Raw genomic sequence first — 24,272 nt, forward strand, 5'->3', positions numbered from 1 at the left:
GACAAAAGTTGACATGCTGAGCACAGAAGCGGACCAAGAAACAGACTGTTACCTGGATGCACCACATTATTCTCCGTCCTCACTGCAGTCTCCCTGGAAATGGGAATGGGTAATCGAAATGCCTGGTATTCAACACAGGTTAAGAAAAAATGGAAAGTTTGGGTTAACAGTTTAAATTATTGTGTCCTCAGATTGACTTTGATGGCAAGTGGAGACTCTGTTGCACGTCTTCTAGGTTCTGCAGGTGGAAATGAGGGGCTAAGGGACAAACTAATTATACAACTCAGAATAACTTTGGTAACTTAGTATCTTCACACTTGACACAGTTTTCTTTCATTTTGTCTGATCCCATAGTCTCATGCTTGAGTCTAAACACATTTGTACAAGGAAGGTGATATCAATACCACACCTAAAATCTGTACCGCTAAATGTTGTAGTGCTTATTCTTAATGGTACTTTAGGCTTGTTTCTAACTGCCTGTAGCTACGTTTCGGCTGACTCTCAAGGCAGCCCATTCTAACCATGTGTGCACTTCTCTTTGGCCCCACCACCAGGTGAAGCAGTGCATCTGAGCTGTCTCCATCGCTGGGGGAAGGATGTAGGTCAGATAGGTAATAAAGAGAAAGGGGGACTGGGGTGCAGCAAAACGAAAGCATGCTTATGTGTGGGTTGATTCCAGAGAGGACCATTGCATTGCTTTTTAAAATTTTTTAATTTACTTATTTGAGAGAGAGTACTTGAGATATCAGGAGCGGTGGTGGGGGTAGTGGAAGAGGAACAGAGAGAAGCTGACTCACCACTGAGCAGGGAGCTGGACATACGGGCTTATCCCAGGACCCTGGGATTCTGACCTGAGCCAAAGACTGACACTTAAACAACTGAGCCACCCAGGTGCGCTTTAAAATAATTTTTAAACTAATCTGGTCCACTTAACATAGGCATTGTATTAGTTTCACATAAGGTCATGGGATTTATTTTGTATTTCTTTTTTAAATATTATTTATTTATTTAGAGCAGGGGTGATGGGCAGACGGAGAGGAAGAAAGAATCCCAAGCTGACTGCACTGAGCATGAAGGCTAAACTGGGGCTCAATCGCATGACCCTGAGATCATGACCTGAGCTGAAATCAAGAGTCAGACGCTGAACCGAGAGAGCCACCTTGGTATTTCTAAGAATGATATGTTTAGCCTTCTCTCTGAAATAGGCACTGAGTAATGAGCAAGGCGGAGAGAAACCATAGTACCCATAGGCGCCAAGGTCAGATTGCCCAAAATGTACCACAATGGCATATTTGGGGGAAACAGAATGCCACAACGACCACTGGTGCATGTTCATTCAGACTCCAAGATCTCTGAGAAAACTCGAGATTGCAGGGTTAAAAATAACCTGAAAGGATCAGAGTGAAATGCCCTTGGGATGTGTGTGGTCTGATCTAAAGTACACAGCAGAAGATGTTTTGTAGATAGGAAGCCAGCTGTAACAGCACACTGTGCATTCCCTTTTTTGTTTTCTTATCCTGTGTTAAAGACCGAGTACAATGCTGTTTACAATTAATTGATCACAGCCAGTTGCAGATTTCTTTATTCCTTCTCCACTGCCATTGCTTCACTTGACTAACCCTGTGTACGTGGAAGATGCGCCTTACTAAGCCCCTGCTGTAAATCATTATAGTACTATATCACTGTAGAAGGTATATTAGATTATGGAAAATAAACCTCAGGACCTCGGGCTGTTTGCTTGGGGTCCCCTGTGCCTCGCTATACTGTCGTCTCTTTTTCTTTTTTTAAAAGATTTTATTTATTTATTTGAGAGAGAGAATGAGATAGAGAGAGAGTGAGCATGAGGGGGGGAGGGTCAGAGGGAGAAGCAGACTCCCTGCTGAGCAGGGAGCCCAATGCGGGACTCGATCCCTGGAATCCAGGATCATGACCTGAGCGGAAGGCAGCCGCTTAACCAACTGAGCCACCCAGGCGCCGCGGTAGTCTCTTTTTCTCAGTTCCTTCGCCACCCCAGGTCCCCGACTCTCTGAGGTCGACAATATTGATTATTTTGAATTGAAGCTACCCAAAAAGAAACTGGTACCAGGACACTCAAACCCTCCTCTGTCTCCCTGAAAGCAGGAAACCAATCTCCCATATGAAAAAGGCACCCCCTGTACTAAGAAGTAAAAAGACATCCTTCTCACCAGGGTTTCTAAATTCGGTCTAGACACTCTCTAAATTAAAACTCCCCCAAATCCCTGAGAAATGTATTTTCTCCTTGTCTAAAATGCATAAAAACTGTCTGCCTTAATACTTTATATTTCTTTAAGGGTCTCCATTTCAATATCCGTTCTCCATGCGTATTCAATGTCTCAGTGAAACTTAATTCTTACTTAAGCTGGGAGACCAGGACAGGTAACAGAGGAACTTCTCCTTCCCTGCATACCTTTTTTGTGATCCTAATATCTTAGCCAATGATTTGTAAAGGAAAGAAGTAACAGAATTATATACCTGGGAAAAAGATTTGTCCCCAGGAAGGAATTTCTGGTATTTTTAACAGTGGAAATATCTACATTTGATCCAAAGTCTCCTAAAAAGTATTTATTTTTAAGTTGAACTTCTAATTTAAGTGTCCCCTGAAATTCAGATGTGCCTTCCCAGAGGGTACGTTAGGAGACTCCACAGGGAAGCTCGCAGCCAAGTCCTGTGTGGGGGCCGTGCTGCCATCAAGTGCTGAAGGAGTTTGGGAAAATCTCTTCATCTCTCTGCGCTCAGCTTCCTCATATGTAAGATAAGGTTGTTATTCAAATTCTCCACGGTCCCTTCCTGCTCAGTTTCTGTGAGTGCACAAGGGTCTGCGGTGCCTTTGAAGCAGCCCTGGGGACTGCAGCTGAGACCTGACTTGGTCCCTTCACTGTGTGTCTCTTGCAGGAGCCTGAGCTGAGCCCACACTGAAAACAGAGAACAGAGGGAGCATTTGGGAGACAGAAAATCAGCAGGTTTGGAGGATGAGAATAACGCAAAGAAGGACAAGGCAATGGTGGAGCAGGTGGTTGCCCAAAGGAGGTAAGAAGAAGGACAAGTTGGGTCCAGAAAAATCAGGGGAAACTGAGGAATGCATACAGCGGCATCCAACTCTGCAAGGAGCAGCCTGAGCTGAGCAAGGAGAACGAGGAGAGTAACTTTGTCCACGGTGAACCTGTGCACCTCCCGAGGAGCCCCACGGAATGGATCGGGGTTGGTTTGTACTGCAGGGAAGCACCAGTTCCAAGAGGAGGAGGAGGAGGAGGGGCACCTGGGTGGCTACATCTTTAAGCGTCTGCCTTCAGCTCAGGTCGTAATCTAAGGGTCCTGGGATCGAGCCCCGCATGGGGCTCTCTGCTCGGCGGGAAGCCTGCTTCTCCCTCTCCCGCTCCCCCTGCTTGTGTTCCCTCTCTCGCTATGTCTCTCTCTGTCAAATAAATAAAGAAAATCTTAAAAAAAAAGAGGTGGACGATGTGACCATGAGGTTCTGCCCCAGACCCCTAGCTTTGACCTTGGAGCTCCCTCACGGTCGATGTTCTCCAAGTAAGTGTGGGCTTAGAGGGATCAGTGATGTTTGGATAAAGGTTGGACTTGTCCATTCTTACCACAAAGAGTTCTACCCTAAGGTCAGGAAGGGCCAGGTTAGGAGACCCTTGCCTCTGAGGCAGTGATACCAATTATATTCTTCTGAATTTATGGTTGTCAAAGACTTTACACACCTTTGTCTTGACCGTGTGTTGAGTGTTTCATTTTCCTTAGTCTCTGTTATGAACTTGGAATTCTGACATCAATAAGATTTCACAGAGGAGGTCAAAGCAGTGAGAGGAAGAATGCAAACAAAATCTTGTAGCTCAGCGCCCCTGGGTGGCTCAGTTCATCGAGAGCCTGCCTTCAGCTCAGGTCATGATCCCAGGCTCCAGGGATCAAGCCCCATTGAGGGGGGTGGCTCCCTGCTCAGCAGTGGAGTCTGCTTCCCCCTGTCCCTTCCCCAGCTGTTCTCTATCTTTCTCTCTGTCTCTCTCTCACTCTTGCTTTCTCCCTCACGCTGTCTCTCAAATAAATATATAAAATCATTTTAAAAACTGTTGTAGCTCTCCTAACCTGGGGTATGGTGGCAGTGCAGAGGATGGAGGGGGGAGGGGGCTAGGCCGAAGACATCTCTTCCTACTGAGAGAACCATTGAGAGGAATCCAAGAGGACAGTCCCTCTTCATCAGAGCTCACCACAGGGGAGTGTCATGGGGCATTGAGAGTGTAGGGCAGGCTCCTCTGGAAGGAAGGGTATTTGTTGCCTCCTGGAAGAAAGCAGAGAGCATTCGTGCATGTATTTGGGACAGGAATGTAGTTGAGATTAGAAATTTGCCACCCCCTTTATCAGATCCATGAAGGAATGTCTCCGAGAGCTTCCTCAGTGCTTGGTTTGGTCCTAGGAGTCATGAGTACAGAGATGAGTAAAACATTATCCCAATTGTCGTGGGGCTCTCAGTCTAGTTACCAGAAGTCATGAAAAGTGTAGTGGTGGTGGATTCCTTGGAGGAAGTGGCCAGTGCTGCCTGGGGATGGCCTGGTCTCCCTCCGTGTTTTCCAACAGCTGGATGACCTGTCCTGACCCAGGGACCCTGGGCCTCAACTCAATTTCAGCCTCTCAGGACACAGCCAACACCTAGGTTCCATGTAAACCCAAAGCAGTCAACACTATGAAGGTCTGCAGAGGAAACTGCTGGTATCAGTAGCTCCCCACTTTGTCTTGGCCAACTGGAAAATAGAGGCGAGTTCATTAAGTCTTGTAGGGTCATCCTTGCCCTAATGATCAGGGATTAGTCTTTCTCTCTGTTAAGTGAAATACTTTCTAGCTTCAGTATTCTCTCTCCACTTAAAAACTTTGGAACTATTGGCTAAAGTATAGATCAAGTAGCTACAGTGAAAAAGGGGTAAAGCAACTTCCAAGCTGCAGTGAGAATGCGCAGAAACTCTTATACTGAATAATAATCGGACAAATCACTTTTAAATTGCACAAAAGGTTTATACAGTAATTCTGGAATAGACAATGTAAGTCTGTCGCTTTCTCCTTCTTCTTAACATTGCTTTGATAATTTAAGATCATTTCCATTTCCATATAAACATTTGGATCAGCTTAGAAATACTTACTAAAATGTCTGCTAGAAGGTTGATTGGCATTGTATTAGATCTTTTGATCAATTTGGGAAGAATTGTCCTCTAACCATAATGAGTCTTCCAATCCACCACAAATTTTATCTCCCCATGTATTTAGTTCTTTAATTTCTGGAAGTAGTGCTCTGCAGTTTTCAGTGTAATGTTCTGACACATATTGTGTCTGCTAAGACAATGCAATAGGAAACCTGGTCAAAAGACTTGAAGAAGAAATGCTTCACAAAAGAAGATACACAAATGGCCAAAAAGCACTTGAAAAGATGCTCCACTTGAAACCATTGAAAAGCATGAAGTTGAACATAAATCAAAAGGGATTCACTAATGTCTCTGCAAGGCTTCATCTTAAACTAAGTAACCTTTTCCTTCTCTTCTGCAAACCTCTGCTCCTCCCTTCTAAGCCTTTTGTTTCAGGAGCCTGGTACCACCCTAAAGACAGGATGAAGGAGGCTGGCATCATGCACACAATTTCTGTCAAAATAAAACACCCCCCCCCGCCCCTTCCTTCAGGGGGAGGGGACTTACAGTTTTTGAGGGCCTTGGCCTGTTCTAGCCCCCTGTGCCCCGAAAAGCAATAAAGCTATTGTTCCTCAATATTCCAAACTCTGTCTTCGTCTTATATTTTGGCTCTGAAGCACAGAGGTCAGTTTTCGACCGTACACTCAGCCATTGGGAAGATAAATTAATACTACAGTGAGTTACCATTACACAACCATCCCCGTGGCTAAAATTACGAAGACCGAAAACATATGTGGTGAGGATGTAAAGTAACTAGACGTTTCATACACTTGTGGGAATGAAAAATGGTCCAACCACCGAGAAAAGCTGAACCACAGATAAACATTTACCAATCACGTGAACGGCCATTCCTCTCCTAAGGATTTACACAATATGGCCACACAGCAAACTGCACATGAATATTCATCATAGCTTTATTCCCCATGGCCAAACCCAGGAAACTGCATAGATGGCCATGAATAGGTGAATGTACAGACCAAATATATCCATACAGAGGAATACTCCTTAGCAATGAAAAATTCTGAACTGGTGATCCATTAGTAATATGGATAGATATAAGAATCCTTAGGCTGCACGGAGGAATGTAGGCATAAAAGAGTTCCATTTCCATAACGTGGTTAAAAATCAAGCCGTCTTTGATGCCAGTGGTTGCCTGGGGCTGAGGGTGAAGGCAGTGAGAGACTTCAATGGATCCACCCAAGGGAAGCTGTGAGGTAGAAGAAATGCCCTGTGTCCTGAATGGAGCAGTAGTTTCAATTGTATGTACATCTGTGAAAATGCATTTAGTTGTACAGTTTATCTTTTTAAATTTTTATTTGTTGAGAAAGCACTCACACTGCATCCTCTCTCTCTTACCGTCCAAAGGAGGAGAAGAACGATCATCAGTGGCAATGGGCAGCTGTGGAAACAACACCTAAAATCACGTTCATGCTCAGGAGAGAACAATGTGCCTCCTCCTTGAGGTTTCAGGTCCTCTACACGTTCAGAGAAAATTCTCTAGTAACAAACTGTAGAAATGAACTGGAGGGTATTATGCTAAGTGAAATTAAGTCAATCAGAGAAAGACATGTATCCTATGACCTCACTGATAGGAGGAATTCTTAATCTTAGGAAACAAATTGAGGGTTGCTGGAGTGGTGGGGGTGGGAGGGATGGGGTGCCTGGGTGATGGGCATTGGGGAGGGTATGTGCTATGGTGAGCGCTGTGAATTGTGTAAGACTGATGAATCACAGACCTGTACCTCTGAAACAAATAATATATTATATGTTTAAAAAAATAGAGAGAGAGAGAAGCTAGTAGGAAGGGAAAAATGAAGGGGAGGAAATCGGAGGGGGAGATAAGCCATGAGAGAAGATGGACTCTGAGAAACAAACTGAGGGTTCTAGAGGGGAGGGGTGGGGGGATGGGTTACCTGGTGATGGGTATTAAAGAGGGCACATTCTGCATGGAGCACTGGGTGTTATGCACAAACAATGAATCATGGAACTCTACATGAAAAACTAATGATGTAATGTATGTTGATTAACATAACAATAAAAAATTTTAAAAAATAATAAAAAAGAGAGAGAGAAGCTAGTAGGAAGGGAAAAATGAAGGGGAGGAAATCAGAGGGGGAGACGAACCATGAGAGACGATGGACTCTGAGAAACAGACAGAGGGTTCTAGAGGGGAGGGGGTGGGGGGATGGGTTAGCCTGGTGGTGGGTATTAAAGAGGGCAGCATTGAAGGGAGCACTGGCTGTTATAGGCAAACAATGAATCATGGAACACTACATCAAAAACTATTGATGTAATGTATGGTGATTAACATAACATAATAAAATTAAATTAAAAGAAAGAAAGAAAGAAATGATCTCTGAAAGTACAGCCTTAATTGTACACTTTAAAGGGATGCCGTCTACTGTACCTAAATTATACCTCAGCAACATTCATGTAATAATCTACTATATTTCTCTATACTAGCAGTGAGCATTTAGAAAATGAAATTTTTAAAAAAAGGAAATGAAATTCAATAAACAGAGTGGAGATTCATGTCCACCTTCATTAAATGTATGAGAACACATGTAACAAAGATACCTGAAAACTCTTGCTGAAATAAATTAAAGGATACTAAATAATTAGGAAAAAATATATCACATTCATGGACTAGACCACTCAAATTTGTTGGAACATCAAATCAGCATTATTCTGATTCATACTGGAGAAGGCAGTTTGGGGGCAAATTTACAAGCTAATTCTCAAATGTATTTGGAAATCAACATACCTAAATAGCCAAGACAACCTTGAAGAATTAAATTGGAGAAATTTACTAAATTTTAAACCTCACCGTAAAGCTACAGTAATTAAGGTGCTCTTAATGGTGTAAGTAACACAATGTAAATATATCAATGTGAGAGAGTAGAGAGTAATAAAATTTCCTGATACGCATATACATTTTTAAAATTTTTCTTTTAATTTTACTTCTTTTCAATTATTTTCTTTTTAAGTAATCTCTGCATCCCACATGGCGCTCAAACTCAAAAAAAAAAAAAAATAAAAGGTTGTGAGTTTTACCTGAGCACTGATTAGTACAGCTGCATGGGACAGGGAATCTTTACCAGGAGAGAGTGTCATGACAAAGGAAATTTTGATAAAGGGTTATATACCAAAATATATTTTTTACATAAAAAGTGACAAATTTTTATACAAAAGACATTGTAGAAAGTCACTGCATTTCCCGGTCTTAAATTTCTAGTACATGTAGGGCTGTATGGCTTTAATGTTATGGGAACCAGGGAAGTGTCTTCCTTTTTCTTATCTTTTCCAGAATGCTCCTTTTGGGTTCTTTTCTTTCATAAAGCAGATGTCCAATGTGTGCTTGGGGTGAAATAGAGCCCATGCATTGAGGTTTTGTGGATTCATTTTGACCTTGGTAAATGTGAAAGCATCGCTTCCTTGGGAGCCCAGGGGCAGGACCCACAAACATTAAAGGTGGACAATTGCCTTTATCAGTGCTACAGCGACCTCCTAAGTCTCTGGCTCCTAAGATCTAGGGGGGAACCTGTGCTGAAGAAGTGAAGAGGTGCTTCAGGGCACCACTTCCCCTGCCTGCCTGTTTCTCTCTCCTCAACCTCAGCTTCTATGCCACTGAACACCACTGCACACATCTACTGTGGACATCATCCATCATTGACCCATGACCTCGAACTGCCCATGTTTGCTTCCAGGAATACAACCACAGGTCAATGGCATGAGGTCAACTCAAAGAAATCTAGCAAGCCATGGTCCACCTTTTTAAAATTGTTCCAAATTTTTAAAAAATATTTTTCCAGTATAGTTAACATACAGTTCCATGAGTTTCCAGTATATAACATGGTGATTGAACATTTCCATACATTGCCCAGTGCTCATTACCACAAGTACACTTCTTAATCCCCATCACCTCACCCATCCCCCAAGCCCCCCTACCCTCGGCAACCATCAGTTAGTTCTCTATAGTTAAGGGTCTCTTTCCTGGTTTGTCTCTCTCCCTTTTCTATTTCCTTTGCTTACATGTTTTGTTTCTTAAATTCCACATAGGAGTGAGATCATGGGGTATTTATCTTTCTCTCACTGACTTATTTCACTTAGCAGAATACACTCTGGCTCCATCTGTGTCCTTGCAAATGGCAAGATTTCATTCTTTTTTTTGGCTGAATAATATTCCATGGTATAAATAGATAGATAGACAGATAGATAGATAGATATAGATATGTGTGTGTGTGTGTGTGTGTGTGTGTGTGTGTGTGTGTACACACATATATATATATATATCTTCTTTATCCATTCATCTTTCGATGGACACTTGGGTTGCTTCCATATCTTGGCTATTGGAAATAATGCTGTAATAAACAAGATACGGGGCATATATCTTTCCAAATTAGTGTTTTCACTAATTTCATTTTCTTTGGGTAAATCCCCAGTAGTAGAATTACTGGGTCACATGATAATTCTATTTTTAATTTTTTGAGGACCATCCATACTGTCTTCCACAGTGGCTGCACCAGTTTGCATTCCCACCAACAGTGCATGAGGGTTCCTTTTTCTCCACATCCACACCAACACTTGTTTCTTGTGTTTTTGATTTTAGCCATTCTGACAGGTGTGAGGTGATAACCTCATAGTGGTTTTGATTTGCATTTCCTCAATGATGAATGATGTTGAGCATCTCTTCACCTGTCTGTTGGCCATCTATATGTCTTTTCTGGAGAAATGTCTATCCATGTCTTCTATTTTTAATTGGATTATTTGGGTTTTTGGGTGTTGAGTTGTATGTGTTTTTTTTTAAGATTTATTTATTTATTTGACAGAGAGACACAGCGAGAGGGGGAACACAAGCAGGGGGAGTGGGAGAGGGAGAAGCAGGCTTCCCGCTGAGCAGGGAGCCCAATGCGGGGCTCAATCCCAGGACCTTGAGATCATGACCCGAACCGAAGGCAGACGCTTAACAACTGAGCCACCCAGGCGCCCCGAGTTCTATATGTTCTTTATTTATTTTGGATACTAACCCCTTATCAGATATGTCATTTACAAATATCTCCTCCAATTCAGTAGATTGTCTTTTTGTTTTGTTGATGTATTCCTTTGCTGTTTAGAAGATTTTATTTTGATGGGTCCCGACAGTTTATTTTTGCTTTTGTCTCCTTTGCCTTAGGTGACAAATCTAACTCTTGCTTTTCTGGGTTGTGCTTCATGGAAACACAGGATGGAGAGAGAGCCACAATGTTTCCCCAAGGTCAGCCTATGCTCTGGTGGAGTTGGTACCTTTGTGGGAGGCAATCAGTTATGTCCTTTCACGGATGCCTTTCCAGTGTTCCACATCAGCTCTCAGTTCTGGGCCCTAAAAGGAAGCTCACCAAGATGAGGCCCTATCCATACCTCCTCTAATGCTGGACCCTAGGGAAAAGCCAGGGGCAGGAGTATAGAAGCTGCATCCATGTGTGAGAACTCATCACCCTCTGAAATTGCCGGTGTTGGTGCTCTTGGCCTCAGATCCTCACCTGCCGACAACAGCCCTCTCGGCACCTGTCACAGGGTACTGTCAGGACCAGTAGAAAGGTGAAAGCATCTGGGAAAATATCAAGCAGTCAATGTGAACAGAGGTGGGGGCCTCCCCCAAGGTACATACATGCGGTGACTCTGTCTGAAGGAGAGTGCTGGCTGGACTCCAGTGCTCCACTTCTCCATGTGCAGCGAGCACCCAGCCACAGAGTCTCAGGCCCCTTCCTAAGGATGGGGGCTGCTTGGACAGTATGCAGTGATAATAAAGTCTTTATTTGTCTGACATTCTGTACTATTCAGAGTGTATCTGCAAGTACTATGCTCAATTGATCCAATTAATCTTCATGGTCCCAATTGTAGATAGACAGGTATTAGTATGTTCACCTAAGCAAACAAAATGAATGGTTGCTTTGCAAAAGAAGAAATACAGGTAACTAACAGATTCAAACTAAAACAAGATACTATTTTTCATCTGTCATATTGACAAGAATTATTTCAAAAGTTAATGTTTGTTTGGCATTTTGTAAAGCTCACTGAGTCACTATTAAGTACCAGGCAGTAGGAGAGACAGAAAGGACATACAGACCTGGATTAGTCCATCTGAGTCCTTGCCCTCAAGAGGCTTTGATCTAGAGCAGAGCTTCTCGACCTCTGCACAACTGACGTTAGAGTTGGGCTACCCTTTGTTTGCGGGAGAGGTTCCTGTGCTTGAAGGATGCTCAGCAGCATCCCAGCCTCTTCATACTAGATTCCAGTAGTACCCCATCCCCAGTTGAGATAACCAAAAATGTCTCCAGACATTGCAAAATGTCTCCTGGGCAGCAAAATTGCCCCCAGTTGAAAACCACTTGTCCAGGTTAACAAGAAAACTGGGAAATTGTGTTTATGAACTCGTGGTGAGAGTAGTATTTTAATTGGAGGGCAATGTGACAATGTGTCTTGAACTTCCTCAGACACCTTGCTCCAGCAATTTCACTTCTGCTAGGCCAGGGAAACAGCAAGAGAGCTTAGTGTAGCTTGGCTGTGAATGAAGAAAGCAAGCCTTGCTAGAAATTCTAACCCAAGTCTACACCCACCGGGATGTACACAAACTCAACACAGAAAACAGGTGAAATGTACCCATTACCAGATGCAACATAGTAAAATGAATATTGCCCAAGAAAAAGAGAAAAGTGTAATAGCAGCCGAGGAGCAAGTGATTCTCTACAAAGAAACAATAATCAGAGCAGAGAGCAACTTCTCCTCAGCCATAATAAAAGCCCACGGGAATGGAACGATATCTTTACGGACTTATGAGGAAAGAAAATCTAAAATTCTACATTACAATAAACTATTGTTCAAAAGTAAAGACAAAATTAAAACATTCTCAGACAAATAAAGATTGAAAGAAATGTTACCACTCACAGCATTAAAGACTTTTGGAAAGAAGCTGTTGACCAATAAGAAATGAGTAGCAAAGGCAGAGAATCAAGAGGCAGGGATCAAAATACCAGTAAACATATGGAGAACTAGTTCTTGTAATAAAAATAACCAGGATTACTAATTTAGGGAGGTTTAAAGATAAGGCCAAAGTAAAATACTGAAAACAGCATGTTAGAAAATAGAGTAAGTGGTCAAACTGCAAGGTTTCAATGTCTTCACGCTGTTGGGGGCGGGGGGGGGGTAGCAGGCACAGTCCTGAGGTCCAGAGTTCACTAAAGCAAGTGTGCACGTCAAAGCTTACGGTCGGCCATGAAAAGAACTGCACTTGAATGGGGGACTTCCATACCAGCAGCAAAAGTAAAGGGAATAAAGGAACTTTGATCAGTTACTCAGTCTGTGCTAGGAGACTGAAAAGAAGGGAAAAAAATGTCAAAGAAAACTGCAATAAATAGAGAGTACAAAATACTGTTGTTGGAACTAGGTCTGAATTCATCAGTCATCACAGTAAATGTAAACGGATAAAATACTACAGTTAAAAGACAGATTTTGAGATAGGATTCATCCACCCATATGCTGCTTAAAGGAGCTGAAATAACATCAGAAAAGATGGATGTGAAAAGATGGGAAGAAGAAAAATGTCAGAAACGTGGCTGAGCAAGACAAAGGCCCAGTGGTCAACCTGAGACTAGGCCGAAAAAGAACCCCGCTGATAACCAGGTATTGTTGGCAAAGCCACATTTGGCCTGGCCTGGAAGGAAGTCCCCAACATGCTCCAAAACTGGAGATCACCTCTGAGAAGCCAAAGCTTTAAAATTCCTTGGCGAAGGTGAACTTCAGGAACGGTCTGAAAGGGTCAACCACGCTGGCCTCAGAGCACAGCCTCAGTGTCTACACCAGAAACACGCAGCTGCTGGGGTAGATACACAGGAAGGTTTACTAAACTGAACATCTTCAAAATCAAGAACTTATTACGCAAACAGAAATGCCCAGGAAATGTTCTCATGGGAGCCGTGTGGTGTGTCTGGGAGAAAAGGTCCTGTGGTCGCATGTTAGTCTTAGGGTCCTCGTGAAGCTTAATAAGCTGTTCCTGAAATCCACATGGATAAATAAATGAGAAAACTGGCCCTGACAATTTTGGAGAAGAATGTAAAGGAGGTACTGAACTCTGTCCTCATCAGTTAAGACCACACTAACTTAAGACACATTATTGTCCTAAGGATAGAAAAGTAGACCTTGGAACAGGAGAGCACAGAGACGACCATCTGGGAAGCTGCTATGGGACAGAAGTAGTGTTACTATCTCAGGGTGAAAAGATGGATTGGTCAATTACTGGTGCAGGGACAGCAAGCCAGCCATACGGATGTCCATCCTGCACCAGAACTAAATTCCACATGGAGTTAACACGTGAATGTTAAAAGGAAAAGCAAAATTTCTGGGACAACAATGATCACCTCATGTTTCCTGGGTGATTTTCAGGCACTGGGCACTCTTTCAAGGAGATTACACTAAATCTGAAAAACAATGAAGCCAACACTATTATCCCCATTTTATAAAGGAGAAAGTGGGGTCCAGAGAGAGGTCTCACCCAAGTCACAGAGTCGCTAGGTACTGTGGCCTACCAGCACAGTGCTCTATATAATACAGGGGACTCTACAGAGCGGGAGCAGGTATGCACTTCATAAACAAGACACCCAAAGCACAAGCCATAAGAGAAAAGATGGGAAAGTGGGACTAGGTTAACTTCAAAATCTTTGACATAAGACACCATAAGCCACATGAAAGACAAGCTGTAGTCTAAAAAAAAAAGTCTTTGGAATGCAACACAGTGAACAAAAAATAGCATCTAGACTACAAAAAGAACTAAAACTTGGGCACCTGGGTGGCTCAGTCGATTGGGCATCTGCCTTCAGCTTGGGTCATGATCCTGGGGTCCTGGGATCGAGTCCCATGTTGGGCTCCCTGCTCTGCGGGGAGCCTGCTTCTCCCTCTCCTCCCCACTTTTGCTCTCTCTCAGTATCTCTGTCTCTCTCTCTCTCAAATAAATAAAATCTAAAAAACATTAGAACTAAAAATTAATGAGAAAAATGCACCCAGGCCAATAGGAACACCAGCAGGTGACAGAGGGGAAGCGGGAGAACTATGCTCACATTTCTGAGCAACATGGAAAATGCAAATGAAGTAATAAGATATAACTTCCCCACAGTCAGGTCAGCAAAATGTGTACTTCGACAGTACCTTGCCGGAAAAGTCGTGAGCCGAGGGCAGTCTGACACCATGCCAGGGGAATATGGGGATGTGAACAGGAGCAACGCTTTGGCAGGACAGAGAGGCCCCAGCAGCTGTGCATCCTGGGGGAGCCGCTGGGAGCTCGCCCACCCCGCCTCTCACCATCTCCGCTAGACAGTTTCTGCACAGTCTGCCATCAAAAAGCCTTCTCTCTCTCCCCACATCGGTAGGCATCAGTCAGTCCATCGGAGCCCCACAGAAACTCCCACACAGAACATAATGAGCCATTAAACACGACTTTGAAGACAAATGTTTAACCACGGGGGAAAACATTCACAGTACATTGTTTAAGAAGGGTTCAAAACATTATGTTCAATAAGATCCACATTTTAAGGAAAAATACAGGAAAGAGAAAATATGCAAAAACTATACACTAAATATTCACTGTGTTTATTTCTAACTAGTTTTATATGTACCCTTCTCCTAGTTGTATATCTTATTTCAAAAATTTAAATCTTCATTATTAACAGTGTAACTTTTGTGATTAAAAACAGTTTGTAAAACAGTGAATCATGGAACACTACATCAAAAGCTAATGATGTATGGTGATTAACATAACAATAAAAAATTTTAAAAAGTTTTAAAATCAATGTTTCCAATACTCTTCTGCTCTACATATTTATTTATATGTTATGAATACCCATATATTTTTATATGCACACAAATATGTGAATATATACTATATTATTAAATACTTTTGTTTCTCCTATTCTGGGCTCTGTGCTCAGTGCTTTACCTGCACAACCTCAAGGCCCACTCCCTAACACCAAGGAGCATCTCAGAACTTGCCAGAAGCAGCAGCCAGGTCTGGCTGACTCCAACACTTTTCTCGGCCATGCTTGACCAAAAACCCAGATGAAACCTCCAAACCTAAGTCTCTGGGTTGGTCAAGGTGGAGACAGAAACAGGTCTCCTGGCGGCAACGCTGCCATGTCCCACTTCTGCACACAGGGTCTCCTCGTGTGCCGACAGCTGTGACCTCAGGTGTGCAATGGACAACGAATAGGATTCATCTCATTGTGGAAGAGTTCCCAGTCTTCCAGAGCATCAGAGAGCACATCAAGGGGAGAAGTCTCCCTAGACAACTAGCAAGACTCACACACTCTCACAGAGACTGAGACATAACTGAGCATGAGCTACATGTCTGACAGATGTACATCACCTCCCAAAAGAAGATGGTCTGAGATTCAGTCCTGGCTGCGCCTCTGTCTTAGTCTCCTGAGGCTGTTGCAACAAAGGACCATAGACAGGGTGGTATGAAACAATAGAATTGTATTCTCTCCCAGTTCTGGAGGCTGGAAGTCTGAAATCAAGATGTCAACAGGGATGCAGACTCCAAGGGAGAATGTCGTCTTGCTCTCCCCCAGCTTCTGGTGGCTCCAGGCCCCCGGGCTGGTGGCTGCATCACTCCCATCCTGTCTCCACCTGCATGTGGCCCTCATCTCTGTGTGTCTCTCTGCCTTCTCTTCTGTCATTACGACAGGGGTCACTGGATTCAGGGCCCACCTGGATAGTTCAGGATGATCTCATCTCAAGACCCTTAACTCAATGACATCTGCAAAAACCCACCTAAGGTCACATTCCCAGGTTCCTGGTGGCCATACCTTCCGGAGGATCACCACTTAACTCATTATAGCTTCTTTCTAGTATTTAGTGACAGAAGCAAGGTATTGAACCCCTCTTAGCACTGATTCTTTATCTAGAAAATTAGGATATTAATTCCTGGGTGATTCTGAAAGTCTGTTCAGGTTACGTGTATGTATATATACACAAATATATAAAAGGTGCTTAACAGAGTGCCTAGCACATAGTCAGTCTAAACTAAATGTCACTTACTAGAGTCACCATCATGATCATGTTCTTCATCCCCAGTTCAGCAATGCTAGCTTCCTCCCGAATCAGCAGAGACAAGCCTTGGAGCTCAAAGAGGATGAGTAATTCACCCAAGGTTCCTACTGAACAATGTGGAGTCTGACACCAACCTCTTGCAGTCCACAGCTGTCAAAGGTCCATTCCAGGACCAAACTGCCTCTAGTTCACAGTGGTGAGGCAGCAAAGCAGGTGCAGGGGGGCGGGGGGGGCGGGGGAGTGGCCAATGGACAAAGAAGGCCATGCCAGCATTGAACGGGTAAATCTCCACGTGCAGCCCAGGGCCTGGCTGGCCTCAGGTCTGGGGCTCCTTCCAGTCAGGGGTGATACAGCAGTGCTTTGGAGATTCACATCAGCCCAGAACAGCAGGTGACGGCACACCCAGGATGCTCCGGAGAACAGACACAGGCAACAGACAGAGGCCACACAAGCCTGGCTCCAAGGCCGGGCTCAGAGGCCACTGCCCTTTCCCAGCTGCTTCATCCGGGTACTGCTCCTCATTACAAAGTGGCTAGCTTGCGGAGGGGCATGGAGCGAGCTCTCACAATCCGTCCCTACATGGGACCTCTTGGTGGTCCATGTGCTTCCAGCTCCCAGTCCCCTGTGACAGCGAGGAAGTGGAGTTTTGGGGCCACTCCCTTGACCCTCAGCTGGGTCCAGACCAACGTTCCAGGCCCACGGAGTGAGTACTTCCAGTCACACTCACGACCACACAGGTGTCTCCCACACACAGACCCAGACAATGCCACCTCTACAAACCCCCAGTCCTTGGATACACGTGGGATCTGACCTAGAAACGTCCCCACTCTAATGCAAGGACATGCCCGCGGATCCTGGCCGGTAGACGTCACCTCCCCAAACCACCGCACCTGCCTCCTCCCTAGCCAGCCTGGTGAGCCCCCTAACCGGGAGGACATCTGGAGATCTGAGACCACTGAGCACATTTCCCTGCTTCCTCCAGCTCCTTTCCTCCTTCTTATTTGGGACTCAAACACAGAATAATGAAAGATAACAGAACTTGTGACACCAAATGGCCAGAGTGCCACTTGCCTTTTTGATGATGGAACAAGGGAAGTGAAAGGTAGTGATCACATACGACTGGATCGTCTGTGGTCCATCCTCAGCCGCTGCCCCGGGGGGCGACCTTTCCCCAGGCATTCGATGGTGCAGACCGCGATGGCAATGCTGACAGGCCAGGGGGGTACAGCCTCCGCCACCCGGCGATGCCCTTCACTGTAGCTTTCTGAGCTGTGGTGAGCGGGACGGCTGCACAGAGGACTGGGATGAGGAGTTGGGGACACGACCCTAAAGCGCTCTGCAGTGTTTGGCACAAAACAAACGCTCAGCCATGACGTACTGCTGTCATTGTCAGAAGCAGAATTTTCTAAGCTCAGTGTGCAGCCACCACATCAGGTCATGGTCATGGGATTCCATGGGGTCATTTCCAGTAGAGCTCAAACATCCCATGGCAACCAAACATTCTCCAGCTCTCAGCTTAAGTCAGCAAGTATATACCGGGGGCCCACGACATGCCCAGCACCACACTAACGAGGGTCAGGAATGAAGGGGCCCAACCTCACTGAGAAGGCAGATGAACTCACAGGCAGGCAGCAGCAGGGTGGACAGATGTGGGCTCAGTCCCAGGGCACCTCTCGCCAGCGTGACGGCCTCGGCCAATTTCTGAAAGCTCTCTGGACCTCAGTCTCCTCGTCTGGCAATGGAGCGTGATGACAACTTGTCTTGTGAGGGAGGGCCCAACGAAGCAGCGCTTTCAGTGCTCTTAAAACAGTGTTTTCACAGAGTAAGCACTTCCTAAATGCTGGCGATTATCCACGGGCAGAGCACAAAGGGAGACGAGGAGAAGCAGGGAGGAGACGGGGTGGGGGAGACATCAGGGGTGGCTTTGGTCAAGGCAAGGTCTGCAGAGAAGGCAGGAGTGAGGAGTGGCCACTTCACTTCCCAAACGCCCTAGGAAGGTGGGAAGGGCACAGTGCATCTGGGCACCGCCAGTACCCCATGACTAATGAAGCCTCAGAATATACCGGAGGCTATAATGGACGGGGGTTGGGGGGGCAGAGCAGACCTCAAACCCAAGCTGCGATGTTCCATCTAGTTTCAGGAAAAAGGAACTCCTGGTTGTGCTCCCTCTGGGATTCTCCGGGTACAAGAGTCTCTGGATGAAACACCTGTTCCTGTTCTGGAGCCTGTTTTTCCAGAAGAAAACTGCACTGAGTCTGTTGGGACTGGTGGTTTATCTTCTCTAGTAATGATGCAAATTTGAGCACTGCTTCTGCATTTACAAAAACTGTATATGACCTGAGAACAAATTCACCTCCAATCCCAGCCCCACTGGGGAAAAGCAGCTGGGAGACCATGGGCGCGTGCACCGTGACGCTGGTAAGCGACAGGATGGGGCCTCTCATGACCCCATGAGTCCAGATCCCACCGTGTCAGTGATACAGGCTGGCAAGGCCGACTCTCTCAGATTCAGTAACACTTGTATCAATGACAGATGCAGCAGTAATTTCTATAAGCCTCTGTCTTCTGAGCCATAAGATGTGGATGATAGCGGGTACCTACCTCATGGGGTTGTATCAGGTATTAAGCACAGATGAGACAGCTAGCACATTGCCTCGCACACAGTGGGGAACCAACAAGTACTAGTTGCTATAGTAATAACAGTGCTTTCTTATGACTGCTGTATTTGTACTTCTAATGCATACACTTCCTTTCCATCACCCTCATCTGGGCTGCCATCACTGCCAGCCTCTCAGACATTCTCCAAATGGTCCCTTTACCTCCACGCCAGTCCCTCCAGTATAGTCTTGACATTGCAGAAAGAGGAACAAACCTAAAACACTTGCCACATTATGCTCCCTCCCTTGTTTCAAACCCTGCAATGATCCCCCACTGCCCTTCCCAAGCCCCTCCTGCCCACTTCACAGCCCCGCATGACCTGGTCCTCATACATACTTCTCCCAGACACGTTCAGTCAATTTCCTTCACTTCCTGGAAAACAGTGGGCTCAGCCCTGCCTCAGGGCCTTTGCACAGGTTGTCTCCTCTGCTTGGCATTGCTCCTGTGTACGAATGGTTGTCTCCTGCTCGCCCTTTTGGCTTTCTCAAAGACAACATTCTCCATAACCACCACCGGTGAAGCATCCTGCCTCAGACACCCTCACTCACCACACTAAACAGTAAGACGATTGTTTGTTTAGTCATGTGCTTTATACTGCCATTAACTCCAGTCTTGGGTACATACCCAACAGAAATAATTACACACATTCGCCAAAAGACACGGATAAAATGTTCACAGCGCAACTTATGATCCCCAAGCTGGAGGCTGCCCAAAAGCCCCCGGCCAATGGAATCAATCAATAAGTTGCTGTGTTTTCAGGTGACGGAATGCTAGCTGATGAAAACAAACAAGCTAGACGTACACACGATAACACAAGTGAACTTGACACAAGTACCGTAGAGGGAAAGGAGCCAGGTGGAAAAACAACATATTCTTCTTTATGAGTCCGTGTTATGAAGATCAACAAAGCAGGCAAAACCAATCTGTGATGTTTGAAGTCAGGACAGTGGTGAATTTGGGGTGTGGAGGGGTGCTGCTCCTGTTCCAAACCTGCTGCTTGATTGGGGTGCTAGTTACATTCACAGGGGTTGTTTGCCCCGTGAAAATTCACCACGCTGTGAACCTCCAATGTGTGCACTTCTGTCTGTGTGTCACTCCTCAGTGAAAACGTAGACATCACAAAGCTGGGTAAGGACATGTTCCGTCTGTGGCCTCTTTCAGAAGGAACACAGGATGGCTTCTCAGGTGGAGACGAAGGGGCCCTGGAAATAAGTAGGAGCTGCAGGACATGGAGGGCATGACAGACCCTGAACTCCCTCCTCTACACCTATCACCACGCCATCTCGACTGCAAGGTCAGCGGCAGGGCCAACACTGCCCTCCGGCTCCAGGGACATCGGCAGATGCCTGGAGTCACAACCGGGGGTTGCTACTGGCCAGTGGGTAGAGGCCAGGGACGCGGCTCCCCAACACACAAGGAACCATGCTACCCCTGCTCCGCTGACAGAAAACTGACAGGACGCTGGTGCCCAAGGCCCTGTGGCTGATGAGCAGCCAGGTTTCCTGACTTCTGGCCTATTGCTGGGCCCGTAGTCTCGACCCAATTTTCCGAGTCCGGCTGTCTAAATCATGAGCTTTAAGATGCCCCATCCCACCCTTCCCTGGAGATCATCATGTAAACTAAGAAGATTCTGCCCAGTTCAAGAAATCAGACAGTGAGAGCATTTTTAGGAGCAAAGAAATGCCCTGTTTTCCTTGTTACTGCTTTAGTTCTACAGAGAACTTAGGAGGAAAGTATGATCAGCCACAAAACATCACAAGAAGCTTGTGGTGTTAATGCACTGTGCCAGGTTGACTCTGGCTGAATAAAATGCTCAAGAAGTGGACTATTTCGCAGGAGGTAGAGACAGGTCACGAGTCATTTTCCTTCATCATCTGGTCATGTTTTCCAGGGGCAGGAATGGAGAAATACCTTTCTCTCTGAAGCTATTCATCTTCTTTCACCGAGAAGATCACGTTTTGTAGCTGTAAAGCCTACACACACCATTACAAAACTTCAGCAAGGAGCTTTCTGGAAATAATCATGGTATTGATTAATCTGTACATTCAAAAAGAATGGAGCCTCCAGTATGGAATACTTTTATCCAAACAGTCATTGCAGATGGAGTCATACACCAGCTAGACATGTCTTGGATTATAATGAGGTTCCAACCTGTTGTTTTCCCCAGAACTCTGCCTTCTCAGCTCAAAAGGCTGACACATAAATGCATGCACAATCCTGTCACTATTAAAATGCACCAAGCCCAAACTATTGGCTGAGCCCCTCATCTCTGCCCAAACTATTGGCTTAGTCCCTCATCTCTGCTAGGCAGTGTGCTAGGCACGGAGGGTTCTCCCCACCATGGGAGACCAAGAAGTGTTAGGTAGGTACCCAGCCTCCCTGCCCTTAGAAGGAAGGAAGACACCACCTCACGGCCGGTTACCTAAGAACACAATAAGAAATTGTCACAGGGCAGCCATGTGCAAGCAATTCCCAAAGACCAAGTTCCTCTATCGTCGATCTTTGTCGTTTTACAGACTCTCCGCATCCATCACCTACTGCTCCCTCCTTTATAACAGCAACTTAGCTTCCTCGGGGGACTTGTCTCTCTCCTGATGTGCTCATCTTTGTAAACCAAAGTGATGGTTTGCAAACCAAACATGATCCGAATGAGACCAGACAGACTCTCTCCTGGTCGTGGGAAATGGGGCAGTGTAGCTAAAGAACAGCTAGAACTTAGTTATTTGTTCAACAAATATTCACTGTACTCACTGACACCTGCTCCATGCCAGACCCATTCCAGGGGCTGAGGGTGCACAGGGGGGAAGGGGCCAGGCGGGTGCCCTTGCCACTTCCAAGTGGGCGGCAGGGAACAAACAGAAGGACACACCATGTCTCCTCAGGTAGCAGTCGGCTTATGACAACAAAGCAGCAGCAGATGTAAGAAGGGGCAGGGACTGAGGGGGCGCCATGCGGGAGCCCCAGGGTGGACCCCCCCCAGGCCCCGCATGCACAGGGGGCACTGGAGTGGGGCCTGATCTTCCTTCCTCCTTTGCATTTCCTGTTGAGACTCAGGGGTGGGTTCAACCCCCTAGGTCAGGGGTAGCAAACTTTTGTCAGTAAAGGGTCAGATGATTAGCTGTTTCCAGCTTCGCAGGGTGTGCCCCTGTCAGAACTCTGCCCTCGTGAAGGCAGCTACTGGCCACACATGGACAAATGGGGGCGGCTCTCTTCCAGTGTATTTACAACACAGACAGCTGGCCGTCGGTCCGGAACCCCTGCCCTGGACCGTCGCATCTGTGCTGAGTCTGTCCTTCCCCAGGTCAGTCCTCCAACGGTGGCTCGATTAATTCAGTGTAGTCCCTGCTATTCTTCAAATAAACTATCTTCCTGCCTAACCTGGCAAAGCAGCTTTCTCTTGTTTGCCACCAAGTGAACCTAATGGATCTAGAAGGTGCTTCTCAGATGAAGAAGGGCAGCATCACCCCTGAGTTATTTTACAAACAGCCTAAGTCATGAAGGATGGGTGGTGTCTTCAAGTCCCCACCGCCACACTTTAGAGGTTGAGAGGAAAACACCTGCCTGAGGCCACTCAGCAAATCCAAAATAACCAGGGCGAGGACCCAAATCTACTGCTTCCCTAATTCAGTGCCCACATCTTAGGCCCCTATCTGCTAGAAATAGCAGAAAACCTACTCAACTTCAGTAAAGGCTAATTTTACCTGCGCGACAAGAAGTCTACAAAAGTGACTGCTGACATCATTCCACAGGTCTAAGGATATCAGGGCTGGGGTCTCTGCAATTTCCTTTGCCTTCCTTCATGAGTACAAAATGGCTGCCACAACTCCAGCCATCATGTAGATGGTCAAGGCCAGAAAGAAAAGGAAAGGGAAGTATCTAAATAAGTCCTTTCTCTCCCAAAAGCCAAAGTTTTGCAGCAATTGCCCAAAACACTTGTGTTTCTTATATATGGCCACTTCTAAATGCTTAGGATTCTGAGAAAGTGGACATTCACTTTTCAGCCTCTGAGGCAGACAGAGAAGGGAGAAGGGGCTTGGGAATGATGTCAGGTTTGTTAAAGCAGCAGCCTCAGTTTCCTTTCTACAAACACAAGAATGCAAACTGCTACCTGCAAGAGCAGCTGCTGATTCCAAACCACTATCCGGCAACCCTTACCCCTAAAGCAGGGGCTCCAGAGGCCAGTGGGTCATACACTCCACTTAGGGAAGGAACTTTGTAAAAAAACACATTCCCAGATTCCACTTGAAAACGATAGGGTCAGAATTCTGGAAACAGGATCCAGGAAACTGTATTTAGATGAGCTCTTCAGTTATAATGTAAAGTCGTTAAAGCCGCTCCTCCAACCCAATCCCAGTCCCCTATTCCTGTGGGCTCCTTTGTGACAGTTCCATGTGGATCCTTCCGGAAACAGTGTGAACATGTATGAACAAGCATGTACCTGTATCTGGCCACTATTCTGCACAAGTAGAAACCCCTACACACTCAACGGCACTTTGCTTCCTCATCCAGTTACACATTCCAGAAATCGCGCCATGTTAGCATACAGAGATCTACTTCCACCACGGCTGCAGAGTGGACGATCAGTACCTTGTCCCAGTTCCCCAGGTAACTGAGGATCAGCCGGCTGTGGGAATGATGGGCTGCCAGGCACTAGTGACACCGTAGCCTATCAGTAAGGACAGCTGTCTGGATACGGGTCAGCCACTGAGCCAGCACCAGCCACGGATTCACGCACATGACCATCTCCTTAAGCCCCGAAGGTAGGAGCGTGATCCAATCCCATTTTACAGATGAGGATGTTGTGGCACAGAGAGATTAAGTCACGTACCCAATGTCGCACAGACAGGCTTCACCTGTGGTCTGGACTCAAAATCACACTTCACTTTGGTCAGCATGGTATGCAGCCCCACCCAGCAGCCCCGCAGCATGGCAAATTCTCCTGAGCACTTGAAGCAAGATCAGGGTCTGGTCACCCAGGATCCTCCCCACCCATCATAATCCGAGCTCTTTCCTTCTCTCCCACATCACCTACCCACCCACGGCAACTTCCCCCAGACAGTCTCCCCTTAGCAGCTACAAAATCTACTGACCAGGATCCAGCTATTGGTACTTGGTCTTTGCTACGTGAAAAATCGGTAGAAGCTTTTGCCTGGATGCCTGGTATGCATATTCATCCAACACCTCAGAAACAGAGATCCTTCAACACAGACTAGAAAGAACCACTTGTTTTCCTTTCTAGCTGTGACCTTCTGAGGGGTGGGGATGATGTGGTATTCACCTCCTTGTATACCCCAGGGTCCGGCCCACGGCCGGTGCTCAATAAATGTATGTGATACTGATTTACTT

The 24,272-nt window shown here is 45.8% G+C and overlaps 1 non-coding gene across 1 annotated transcript; it reads right to left on the reverse strand.

Moving 5' to 3' along the window:
* Nucleotides 1-6,518: 6,518 nt before the first annotated feature.
* LOC148161956 (small nucleolar RNA U3) lies at nucleotides 6,519-6,731 on the reverse strand. Its single transcript, XR_015767259.1, has one exon. It is a non-coding gene; the product is annotated as a small nucleolar RNA U3 (small nucleolar RNA).
* Between the last annotated feature and the right edge of the window lie 17,541 nt (nucleotides 6,732-24,272).

Source organism: Eumetopias jubatus, unplaced genomic scaffold (assembly GCF_037043125.1).
Source record: "Eumetopias jubatus isolate StellerSeaLion01/CBP00866 unplaced genomic scaffold, mEumJub1_p1.0 scaffold_32, whole genome shotgun sequence".
Classification (NCBI taxonomy): Eukaryota; Metazoa; Chordata; class Mammalia; order Carnivora; family Otariidae; genus Eumetopias; species Eumetopias jubatus.